At 51.4% G+C, this 11,210-nt stretch overlaps 1 protein-coding gene across 1 annotated transcript in view; it reads left to right on the top strand.

The window, feature by feature from the left end:
• The first annotated feature begins 6,657 nt into the window (after positions 1-6,657).
• Positions 6,658-11,210, top strand: part of NOS1 (nitric oxide synthase 1) — a 180,049-nt gene continuing 175,496 nt past the window's right edge. Inside the window, exon 1 of the mRNA XM_072802686.1 lies at positions 6,658-6,759. The gene's annotated coding sequence lies outside the window, so the exon portion shown is untranslated. The remainder of the gene's footprint in view (positions 6,760-11,210) is intronic.

The following is an 11,210-nucleotide window of genomic DNA, read 5'->3' as shown; positions in this document are numbered from 1 at the left end:
ACTAAGACCTTATGCAATTTCCGAGCTTCGGTGTCCTCGGGCGCCATGTGGGGATATGCACCCTAATAATCTCACCTACCTTCCTAGCTGGGAGTGAAGACTACAGGCAGAGATCTATGTGAATCATTTAGCAGGGAGCCTAGCTCCTAATCAAGAAAGGCTGACACTTGCCATTGTTCTTACATTTTATGGGAACCTATGTGCCTTTGGGGTTTGTAGCAGCTTCCCTAGTCTAGAAAACCAAGAGATCAGTTTGGTACAAGAATGACCTACCTGGGATCCCAGCTGGAAGCTGCAGATCCAGCCTCCCCAAGCCCCCCTCCCCCTACCCACCAGGGTGACAGGGCCTGGAGCTTGAAGCTCTGGCTCCAAGTCCCCTCTAGCACCCGGCTCCTTCCCCACTGACTTTTCATTCAGAAAGAGTGGAGCTTCGACACCTCCAACAAAACATCTGAGGATTTTGATCTTTTTTTAAATTTTTCTTCCTCTTTTTTTTTTTTTTTTTTTAAATATTAACATCTGATTCCAAACCAGCAGCGTGACTATGGCGTCGGGCTTGGTGGGGAGGAAGTGGGCAGCAGACCTGCGACGTTCTATCTAGTCCAGCTCTATTCTGGTTCTTTGTTTTGTGTGACACTCTTCAATCCCAATGAGGTAGGGGGTTTTTGAAGGGGTGTTTTTTGTTGTTGTTTTTTTTTCTTTGTTTTTTAAGAAAGGAAAGTCAGATCTTAAGGGACAACGGCTAGAAGTTCTTCAGGAAACCAGAATCTGCTAATTGCTGATGCCACTTTGACAAGGAGGCAGATGTGAAACACAGCAGGGTGAAATCCCCTGGACACTGACAGGGAAAGGGGTAGATTGATCCGTATCACTCACTGACGCCGTTTGCAATTACTTTATTAAATATGAAATTAAGTCCTTTTAAGGCCCACTTAGCTTTCATTTTTCATTTATAACATATTTGAAATGGTATGCGCCTCTATTGCTGATTTCTCTATCTCAAAGTAAAAATTCAGATCAACGGACTTAATGTTGTTTTTCATTACAGCAGGAGTTGGAAAACTACAGCCCCTTAAGCCTCATCTGACCTGCCACTTATTTCTGTACAGACTGATCCTTGTATTTTAAGTGGTTGGGAAAAATCAGAAGAATACTCCATGGTATATGGAAATTATATGGAATTCAAATTTCAGCATCCATAAATAACATTTTATTGGAACACAGCCATGCCCAAGGTATGGTCTGCGAAGCCAAAAATATTTACTGTCTGTCCCTTTACAGAAATTGTTTGCTGACTCTTGCATTTACAGACGTGTCAGCACTCTCTAGGGAAGGAGGAGACAAGCCTGTTCAGGATGGGACAATGGAAGGTCATCCAGCCACAGTGGATTGGGTTTGGGAAGGTTCTCTCTTTGGCTCTGGTTGCCGGGTGGCTCACCTTCTCTCCTCCCCGCAGGTGCGAGAGTCCCCAGCAGCCCTGTCTAGGACAGCACTGCATGAATCTGCCTGCCCACCACAGCTGATTGGGCCAGGGGGTAGGCATGTGACCCAAGCTGGGCCAATCAGATTTATTTTCCTGGGACTTTAGAATTCTGACCTGGGATTTGCAGGGGCTATTGGGTAGTATTAGGAGCTAAGTCTGTTGTTCAAAGAAGGTCTGAGAACTTTTGCTTGCTGACACCCCCTGAGGAGATGTTTTCTGCTTTTCCTTGATTCCTTGGATTTACCAGATGTTCAATATTCTAATCAATTCTGCCCCTTCCTCTTCTTTTCCTCCAAAGCTCAACTGGAATCTTTTTCAGTCACTTGCAAACCAAGCAAACCAGAGGGACCTGCTCTCTAGCCCAGAGCTCTGCTCTAGATCCGTATGATACCAAGTCAGGTCAAAATGTCATTTCTCCTTGCAAAGAGGTATTTATTGTGAAACATCCAGAGCCAAGAAGATGGAGACAATTACCACCTAAGTAAATTAGAAAGATCTGAACAGAGCAAAATATGACTGAGGATTTATTTTTAAATATAAAAGAAAACTGTACAAAATGATTTCTGAGACAATTTCATTAAAGATGCCCTTAAACTAATATTCTATTAGGTAAGTTGTTGAGCCTATTGGTGGCCCAATTTTTTCATCGTTGCCAAATGGGGATATAACATGATCTTAAAGGATGAATGTCAAGATCGATGCAAAATTGCTGAGGAGCTATAGAAACATAAAGAGGGTTGGACAGGGGAACAGTATCACACTGTGGAGAAAGAGCAAGGCTTCACAGTCAGCCAGACTTAACGGGGGAATCCCAGCTCTGTTGCTCACTAGCTGTGTGACTTTAGGCCAGTTGCTTGACCTCTCTGAGCCTCGGTTTCACCATTCATTCATATCATGGAGACAATAGTAGTCTCTATGCCATAGGGTCATTGTGAGCATCAAGTGAGATGATACATGTAAACCACTTACCACAGAGCCAGGCACATAGTAAACTGGATAAATGATAGCTATGGTGAGCAATTTTATAAGCCACTAGTCAAAGGTCGGTGCTATTTCCAAGTCATCGCTTTGTCTCCATTTGTCACAGTGTAAACAGTCCGGCAGCCTCCACCTCCCCCAAGTCTGCGAGCTACCTGGTCCATCTTTCTCTTCTCATTGCCTCATCAAAAGTTGACTTTTCAGACTCGAAGCTTTTGCTGGAAGGAATCTGCCACCTCCCAACATGTCTGGAGGAGGAGGCTTTTCTGAGAGTTGAGGGGGTTTTGCACCTTCTGCATCTTTAACCCCCTTGATACTTCTTTCCCAGCCTTGGGTGATTTCCTTACACTCACCATCAGGATTCTTGATTACTTGGGAGGAGCTGCTACAATCTTTGTAGACACACCAGCCAGGTAAACGAGGCACCAGGTGAATTTCTGCTCTGTGCTCGGGAATTTATCCTCAATCCTCCCATGACATTGGGAAGCTGTGCTCTCTGATACAGTAGCCAATAGCCACCATATGCTATTTAAATGTAAATTTAATTAGTCAAGTAAAATCTGAAAATCTGTTCCTCCATCATGTCAGGCACATTTCAAGTGCTTGAGAACCACCTGTGGGTAGAGGCTACCACCTTAGTGTCCACATGTCCATCCTTGCAGAAAGTCCTTCTGAACAGCAATGCATCAGATAAAAGTGGTATCATCCCCACTTTACAGATGATGTGGGGAAATTGAGGCTCAGACCACACCACCTCTTCTACTGGGTGACCCAGTATCAGTAGTAAAGAGAATATTCGGTAAGAAGCAGTAAACAATCATTAAGCAGACTGCCTTATGAGTGAATGAGCTCCCTGTCAGTCTAAGTGTTCCAGCAGCATGTTGTAAGGGGCCTCCAGAAATTGGGAAAGAGTTCTGGAAAAGCTGGTCCATATCCAGTTCAGCACTGGGCTGGGCTTTAAGGACAGAAAGAACAGAGAGGAGTCCTCAGCCAAGCAAAAGAGAGAGATGAATAATGAAAAAATAATAGCATGGCAACCCACAGGATCTGTGGGTTCAGGGACACCTTTCCCACTGATCTGAGAATATCCTACCCCCTATCCTCATTCTCTTAGTCAACAAAACTTTTTGGGCCTGCCTGATGCAGGAACCACTAGTCACATGTGGATATCAAGACCTTGAAATGTGGCAAGTCTAAATTGAGATGTTTGAAATACCCACCACATTTCTAAGATGTTCAAAAGATCAGAAAGAATGTAAAATATCTCATTAGTAATTTTTTAGATAGATTACACATGGACATGATCATTTTTAACCCTATGGGGTTAAGTAAAGTACCTTTTTTTTTTTTAAGATTTATTTATTTTTAGAGAGCAAGTGGAGGAATGGGTATAAGGAGAGAATCTCAAGCAAACTCCCCGGTGAGCACGGGAGCCTGACTCGGGGCTCCATCTCAGGACCCTGAGATCATGACCTGAGCCCAAATCAAGAGACACTCAACCGACTGAGCCACCCACATGCCCCTAAATAAAGTACTTTAGAATCCATTTCACCTGTTTCTTTTTAGCTTCTTAATGTGGCCACTAGAAAACTTATAGCTAGGTCCGTGGCTCACAGTGTGTTTCTACGGGGTGGCGCTGCTCTGTTGACCTACTGAGTGCCAGTCCCTGAGTCTGCAGGAAGGCACAGAGCAGGACCAGAGAGCCCACACAGGGGACAAGCTGCTCAGTGCATGGGCGGTGTGTAATGGTGTGTATGGGACCAAGAAGCTGGAGCTCAGTCTTATGGCTTAACCAGGCACATGAACAGGCAGTTTCGGCTGTGTGGGGGAGGGGAGGCCCAGAACATGGGAGTGCCAAGGCAGGGGGAGGCCCAGAACATGGGAGCTCAGAGGAAGCACCTGCCTAGGTGGGGGATGATCTCAAGAAAAGCTTCCAGGGGAAGGTGATGTCCGAAATTAGGCCTGAAGGTGGCATAGAAATCAACTAGCTTTTCTAGAACTCTCTCCCAATTTCTGGAGTCCCCTTTTCAACATCCCGCTGGAACCCTCTGGCTGACACTCACTTACAAGGCAGGCTGCTCCATGATTTCTCAGTACATTGTACCAGAATATTCTCTTTACTAGTGACACGCACTGCTGGGAGCTGGGGTGCAGTCACCTGAGCTCAGAGCCCTTCTCTTGCCATCCTAAGAGTCCGGTCCAGTCTGTACCCTGGGCACCTGCCCCACGTCTGGCTCATGAAGGCCTCATGGCTGGCAACCCGGCCAGCTGCCTGCGCCCTTCTCAGCTTGACAAGCCAGGCAGGCTGAGTCATGGGCTCAGCTCCTCCCCACCCACGTGGGGTCTGGGTCTGGGCCAGGGGGATGAGCTGCCTGCCAGGGTGCCCAGAAGTCAGACCAAAAGGAGCCCATGAGCCTCAGTGAGGATTAGACCTAGGAATGTTCTGGAATCCCACACTGTACCTTGGAGCTCCCCAAGGGACAGACCTAGCAAACAGTCATGTTATTCTGTGCCCCCAAGAACACAGGGCAGGGGAGTCCTGTCCTGCCTGAGAACTCTATTATAATAATTATTATTGCTACATATTATCACGGTTAATTTTTAGAAAATGCCGGCTTCTTGTGTACAGGAACCCGTCTGCAGTGCTCACTGCTACATGTCCAGTGTCCATCACGGTATCCGGCACATAGTAGACATACGAGTGCTCTTATTGACTAAGTGCATAAACAACAATAGCTTCCTCTATTTCTCAAGGATGTGCTACAAGGAATTACATATTTATTTGTGTGTTCTTTTATTATCTGTTTATTGTTATTACTATTCTCTTTTATTTATTATCCACCACCAGGGCATAGACTGACTCTATTTTGCCCACCGTTATGTCTTCAGCACAGTGACCTACACATAGTAGATGCTCAATAAACATTATTGAATAAAGAGATAGGTGCTGTGCAGTTTCTCATTTGTCCTCACACAGCCCAGGTGGGGAGGCAGGGCTCCTGAGCACCTTATGGAGACCCCGGAGAAGTGAAGTGACCTCTGAAGGCCAAGTGGCCTGTGAAGACCAGAGCCAGGATCTGGACCCATGTCTATTATTACAGACACTGTGTGCTTTTAACTGCTGGGTCTTACAGCCTCTGGTGGTAAAGGGAGAAACCAGGGAGGGGAGGTCCCTGGGAAAGGCTACTGAGGCAGACTAGAGACCACCTCAGCACTCCCCGACCCTGCCCAGTGAGTCCCAGTCACAAAGCCCCTTCCACGTGGCGTCCTATTTGGCGCTCACCACAGCTGCACAAAGCCCAGAGAGGTAGAGTAACTTGCTCAAAGTCACACAGTCAGAAACATAGGTCTTCTGACTCCACCTCTGATGTTCTTTCTCCTAAACCCCAGCCTTGCTCACTTGAAGACCTAATATAAGCAGGGATGCACGTAGGTCAGGAGAGAAGGCCTATGTTTCAGCCCCGGACTTGGCTTTTCTGGGCAGCCTGGCTCCACACATCTGGTGCCGAATCCAAACTCCACACTCTGCTGTGTGACCTTGAGAACTGGCCTCCCCAATTATCTGAAAGAGGGTGCCCTAGTCTGCAGGTGGGGGCTAAAATCCCTGACTAGGTGTCTCTCTGGCTGTGTGACTTAGGGCAGAAGCTTGGCTTCTCTGAGCCTCGGTCTCTCCACCGACAAAGTGGAGTTCATAACCACCCACCTCTCCGAGCACCGCACAGGCACCATGCGGGGCCCAGCATGTAGTAAGTGATCAATAAAAGAGGGTTTGGGGACTCCTCTGCGGCCACAATGGGTGGCCCTCCTGAGCATCCCGCTGACCGGGCCTGGCCACCGCAGACCTAGTGCATGCACTCCCTGCTGCCCCCGGCCAGCCAGGCAGAAACCTGAGCCACCCTCCTCCTGGGCAGACGCTGTCACTGTCCCTGCTGTCTCTGAAATGAAAGAAAGGTCAGAGCCTAGGGAAGTGGGGCTGGGGCGTGCTATGGAGGCAGCAGGCAGGAGAGGACGGGAGGAGTGGCCCGCAGCTGCCTGACCGCCCTCGTCTCCCCAGGGGAGGCCCGAACCGGCCGGGCCTGGGTGCAGCCCCCCTGCCCTGCCCGGGGCCTGGCCTCCCTGCTGGGCAGAGCCGCCTCCCAGCCTGCCCCTGGGGAGGGGCCACCTGGTGTCAATTAAACCCCAGCCACTCGGCCGCACCACGCCAGGCGGCTGATTAGTGCCGCTGGCCTCTCCAGATGGGGAGCACCGCCTGACAGGGGGCGGCTGCCACCACGCCGGGGGAGGCCTCTGCGGAGCCGGTGAGTACCGGGCGGGGGGCCCTGCTCCCCCGGGGGGCCAGTGGGCAGGCGGGGCCAACCCGGCTTGGGCATCTCGGGAAGGGCCCCCGGGTGCTCTGTTCTCCTGGGGCCTTCTGGGGCCTCCCAGCATCCCCGACCTCCTTCGCCTCCGCCCAACCCGAAGGGAACCCAAGGGGACCTGATGCCAGCCCAGCGTCCGCCCTGGGGCCATGCGGCTGCAGGGGCAACCCCAGACCATGGCTAGGGGGAACCTGATGGCTGAATGAAGGGCCTGAGTGTGCCCAGCTGCCTCCTCATCATCGCCGGAGGAGCTGGTTCTTTGTGCTGCTTGTCTGGGCATCGAAGGCCGTGTCCCTCCACCCCGCCAGCTCGTGCCATGGGGTAGCCCCACTTGCTTGGCTGGCCTGAGACCCCTGCAGGAAGCAGGCATGGGGAGGCTGCTGTACTGCAAGCCCGAGGTCGGGAGGAGGCCTCTGGCTTCACAGCACCACACGTCCTGGAGCCCGGCGGGGGGCCAAGTAGGGCCCTGGCCCAGGATCCACATAGTTCTGGGGACACCAGTCCAGCCCACAGGCCAGGCAATCCTATAGGGGCTGAGCCACCTCCTGATTCCCGGGGTGGGCGGGGAGAATCAACGCCAGTAGTGGCAAAGGAAGGAGCAACTGCCTGCCCGTGGCACAGACCAGAGGGTTAGAGAGGGACAGCTCTGGTACCTCCAGGAAATGAGGTGACACATGACTTGTTTCTGGTTCTGCACTATGAACTCTGAGCCTCAGCTCCTGGCTGATAGGGGTTCTGTGATCCATGAAAGGGGTCCCTCATGACAGGTGGTGTTATCTCCTGGTGGGACCACAGGGTGGTCCGTGGCCACCGTCTGCCTGGGGGTAGAGGCAAGGTGTGTTTGGATGGGATGACAGGCCGGCGGGGGAGGAGGTTGGAGGAGTGATGGGTTCAGGGGCAATGATGGGTGTGTATCCACATGCTTGTGCCACCTGGGGTGCATCTGGAAGATGAATAGGATCACTTGTGTGGATCTCTGGAGCCTTTCTGGACAGTGGCTCCGACATGTAGACTGGGGAGGAAGGATGGGTCACAGGAGAGCACTCTGTGCCCAGTGGAGCATGGCCACATGTCCCCATCTGTGTGTGCATGTGTGGTAATATCGATGCCAATGCCAAGCAAGCAAGGGCTCCTTGGAAGCATCCCCGGGTCACTGTGCTCTGCTCTTTCCAGCACAGTCCATGGTGGTGGTGGTGGGCGGTGGTGAGTATTTCCCAAGGGAATAACCTATGAGCATACCGGCAAGACAGTGTCCCAGTTATGCGCCTTGGGGGGCTTCCCTTGCTCTGTTTTCCAGATCTGGCTGGAAAACATTCTACCCGGCTGAGGCCAAGCTGGGCTGGTGGCTGGACTCAGGGGCTCAATTCCTAGAACCCACATCTGTGACGCTGGGGCAAGTGGGAAGATAGAATAACAGCTGAAGTCCAGTTATGATCCAGGGAAACACTGGATCTGGTTCATTTCCTCCATAAATATTCATCACCCGCCTGTGTGCTGGGATGTGGGCTCAGAACTGAGAACAGGGCAGCGAAACTAGAATTCATTCATTCACTCCAAAACATTTATTGAGAGACACCTATCCTCAGTGCTGAGCTCACATGGCAGAGCTCAAATTCGCTCCTTCCTTTGTGCCTGCATTCACTCCGCGATGCTCACTGAGCAAACACTGTGCACGAGCTCGGCAAGCTGCTGCAGATGCACCAGCGAATCTGGGAAATGAGAATCCACCTTCTCTTCCAACTTTTCCTTGTGTCTAAACACAACGAGCCTGGGTCTGGGAGAAAGCCAGATGCTTAAGAAGCAGAAGAACATTAGGGTTCCTTCTCTGGTCCCTTTGCAGCAAGGGATGAGGGCTCTATTTAGCCATGCAGCTGCCACCTGGAATGTCCCCAGTGTCCACCTGGGATGGGTGGCTTTTGCTAGAGCCCAGTGATCATGGCCGTGATACACCGTGTTGGGGCTCTGGAACAGGACAAGATGAGCTTCACACATACCCATGGTTGAGCTCCCCTTGCCAAAGTAAAGTATGATACTTTTGACAGTTAATTTCTAAGCATGCCCAGAGCACTGCTTGGCTAATGAAAAAATACTAGAAGGTACCACTTATTATTTTTGAACAATGGCTTGTTCATTCTGTAATTGCTCATGTCCCCCAAATGCCAGGAGCCAGGCGCTGGCTTAGCACATCACATGATCCATTCTGTTGAATTCTTGCCCAGGCTTCAGGTGGTAGCTCTGCTATTTTCCCATTTCATAGATACAGAAACTGAGGCTAGGAGGGAATAAATAATTGGCCCAGGGCCTTTCTGATTCCAAAACCTGTGCTTTCAACCTAGAGTCCTCGATTAGATGGGGACACAAGAGGACGTCAATACACAGCGTTTGGACAGGGCAGCATGAGGGAGGGTGTGCCCCAGGTCAAGAGGCATGGGAGTTGGAAGCAGATAGAAAATGCAAGACAGCAGAGGGGCTTCTTAGTCTTTGAAGCCACCGAGCACTTTCGTCCAAACAAAACCTAATGGATATAGGCCAAACAGCTGTTCTGTGTGAAACACTGATCCCTAGGCCCCCTCTGATCCCTTGCCCTCGGGGGACACCTGAGGACCCTAGGTGAATCTCTGAGGTATGCAGGCAGCTAGCAAAGTGCTTTGGTATGAAGTCAAAGCCAGCCAGGGTGAACATGGCAGGTGAGGATACCCGAAAGGTGATGGTAGAGGTGGCCTTGAAGGTCTGAAGAGAATATTAACAGGAATTCGGAAAAGCAGATGGTCATTCATGTCAATATTCATTCATTCAGCAAATGCTCACTAAGCTCCTACTCTGTGCCAGGCATTGGTCTAGGCCCCAGTGTTGCAGTGGGGACCACAGAAAATCAAGCTCCTCCCTTTGGCCAAGAGCTGATTCTCTGCATGGCCTGACCGAGGAGGCCCATGTGATTGGAGCAGAGACTTTGCACAGAAGGTAGGAGAAATGGCTTGTTCATTCAATAAATGCTTGTGACTCCCAAATGCCTTGACACTGGGGTCTCAATGATTATCAGGCTGTCCTGGCCTCTCCCGGCTCTGAAGCAGGGCCTGAGACGTGATATCCTGTGCACATATTTTCTGGAAGGAGAGCTTTCTAGAAAGAGTGAGTGAGGAAAGGAGGAGAGGGCAGAAGGGGCTGAGCAAGGCTGGGGTCTCAGCTGGAGATGCCGCAGCTGGATCCCGTGAGGAGCTCTGGAGCGTGATCCCACCTTGAGACAAGGGGGGCAGGCCTTTGGTGTATATCCCCATGCCCTCCAGTCACTGGTTCAGGCTGTCGCCAGTTGGGGTGAGGGGTGTCATCATCTCCCCAGCAAGAGAGCTTTCCTATATAAGGCAATACTCCAGAATAAAAGTCAGCAGCGGGATCCCTGGGTGGCGCAGCGGTTTGGCGCCTGCCTTTGGCCCAGGGCGCGATCCTGGAGACCTGGGATCGAATCCCACGTCGGGCTCCCGGTGCATGGAGCCTGCTTCTCCCTCTGCCTGTGTCTCTGCCTCTCTCTCTCTGTGTGTGACTATCATAAAAAAAAAAATATATATATGGTTTAAAAGTCAGCAGCTGGGGAATGGGTGCATTGGCCTGGTAAAGGGGACCGGGACAAGGCACCAGAGTCGTCCACCTCACTGCCCCCGGGTCGCTCCTGGCCCAGCGTGGGAGATGGGCAGTGAGCATAGGAGGACGTGGAAGGTGCATTGCCCCAGTGGAGAAGCACAGAAGCTGAGGGAACCCAGGAGGGGGCGCAGACCCGGTGTGGGCAGTCAGGGAAATGCAGCATTGAAGAATTTGAGGCCAGAGTTCAAATCCTAGGACTGCCACCTGCCAGCTCATGCCGTTGGGCCAATTGCTTCCCTGCTGGAGGCTGGGTTTGCTCAGTTCTGGGATGTAAAGACTACCTGGCAGCATTCATGTGAGAATGGAGCAGCCCTGTTCTGGCAGTGGTAACCTACTGGGACCGTGCAGGTGGCAGTGCCGGTGAGCCTGTGAGTGTGTGTACGGAGGTCAGGTGAGACAGCAAAGAACCTGTGTTCCCTCGGAGCCTGGGCCCTTCCTGTAAACTCTGCGGGCACCTGGGAGGCCCTGGGACATGAGCCAGGAATGGCTACCAGGGGCAGGTCCCAAATATTACTGGCACTTTGGGTCCCTCGGGAGGAGGAGGCAAAGGTGGGATGTGCACAGATGGAGCAGAGTTGGCTCAGAGCTTGACTGAGCGCCAGAGAGAGCAGAGCACTGAGACTGACCAAAGGGCAGGCCCTGTCCCCTCCCCAGGCCTACTCCAAAGCCCAGAGCCCTGGTCTGAGGACACCACGTCCTTCCCTAGGTCTCTTTCATTCATTCAACCATACTTCTTACACCCACTATGTCCCTGG

Source organism: Canis lupus, chromosome 27 (assembly GCF_048164855.1).
Source record: "Canis lupus baileyi chromosome 27, mCanLup2.hap1, whole genome shotgun sequence".
NCBI lineage: Eukaryota > Metazoa > Chordata > Mammalia > Carnivora > Canidae > Canis > Canis lupus.
The sequence above is the reverse complement of the archived record's forward strand: the minus strand, read 5'-3'. Positions and strand labels throughout refer to the sequence as shown.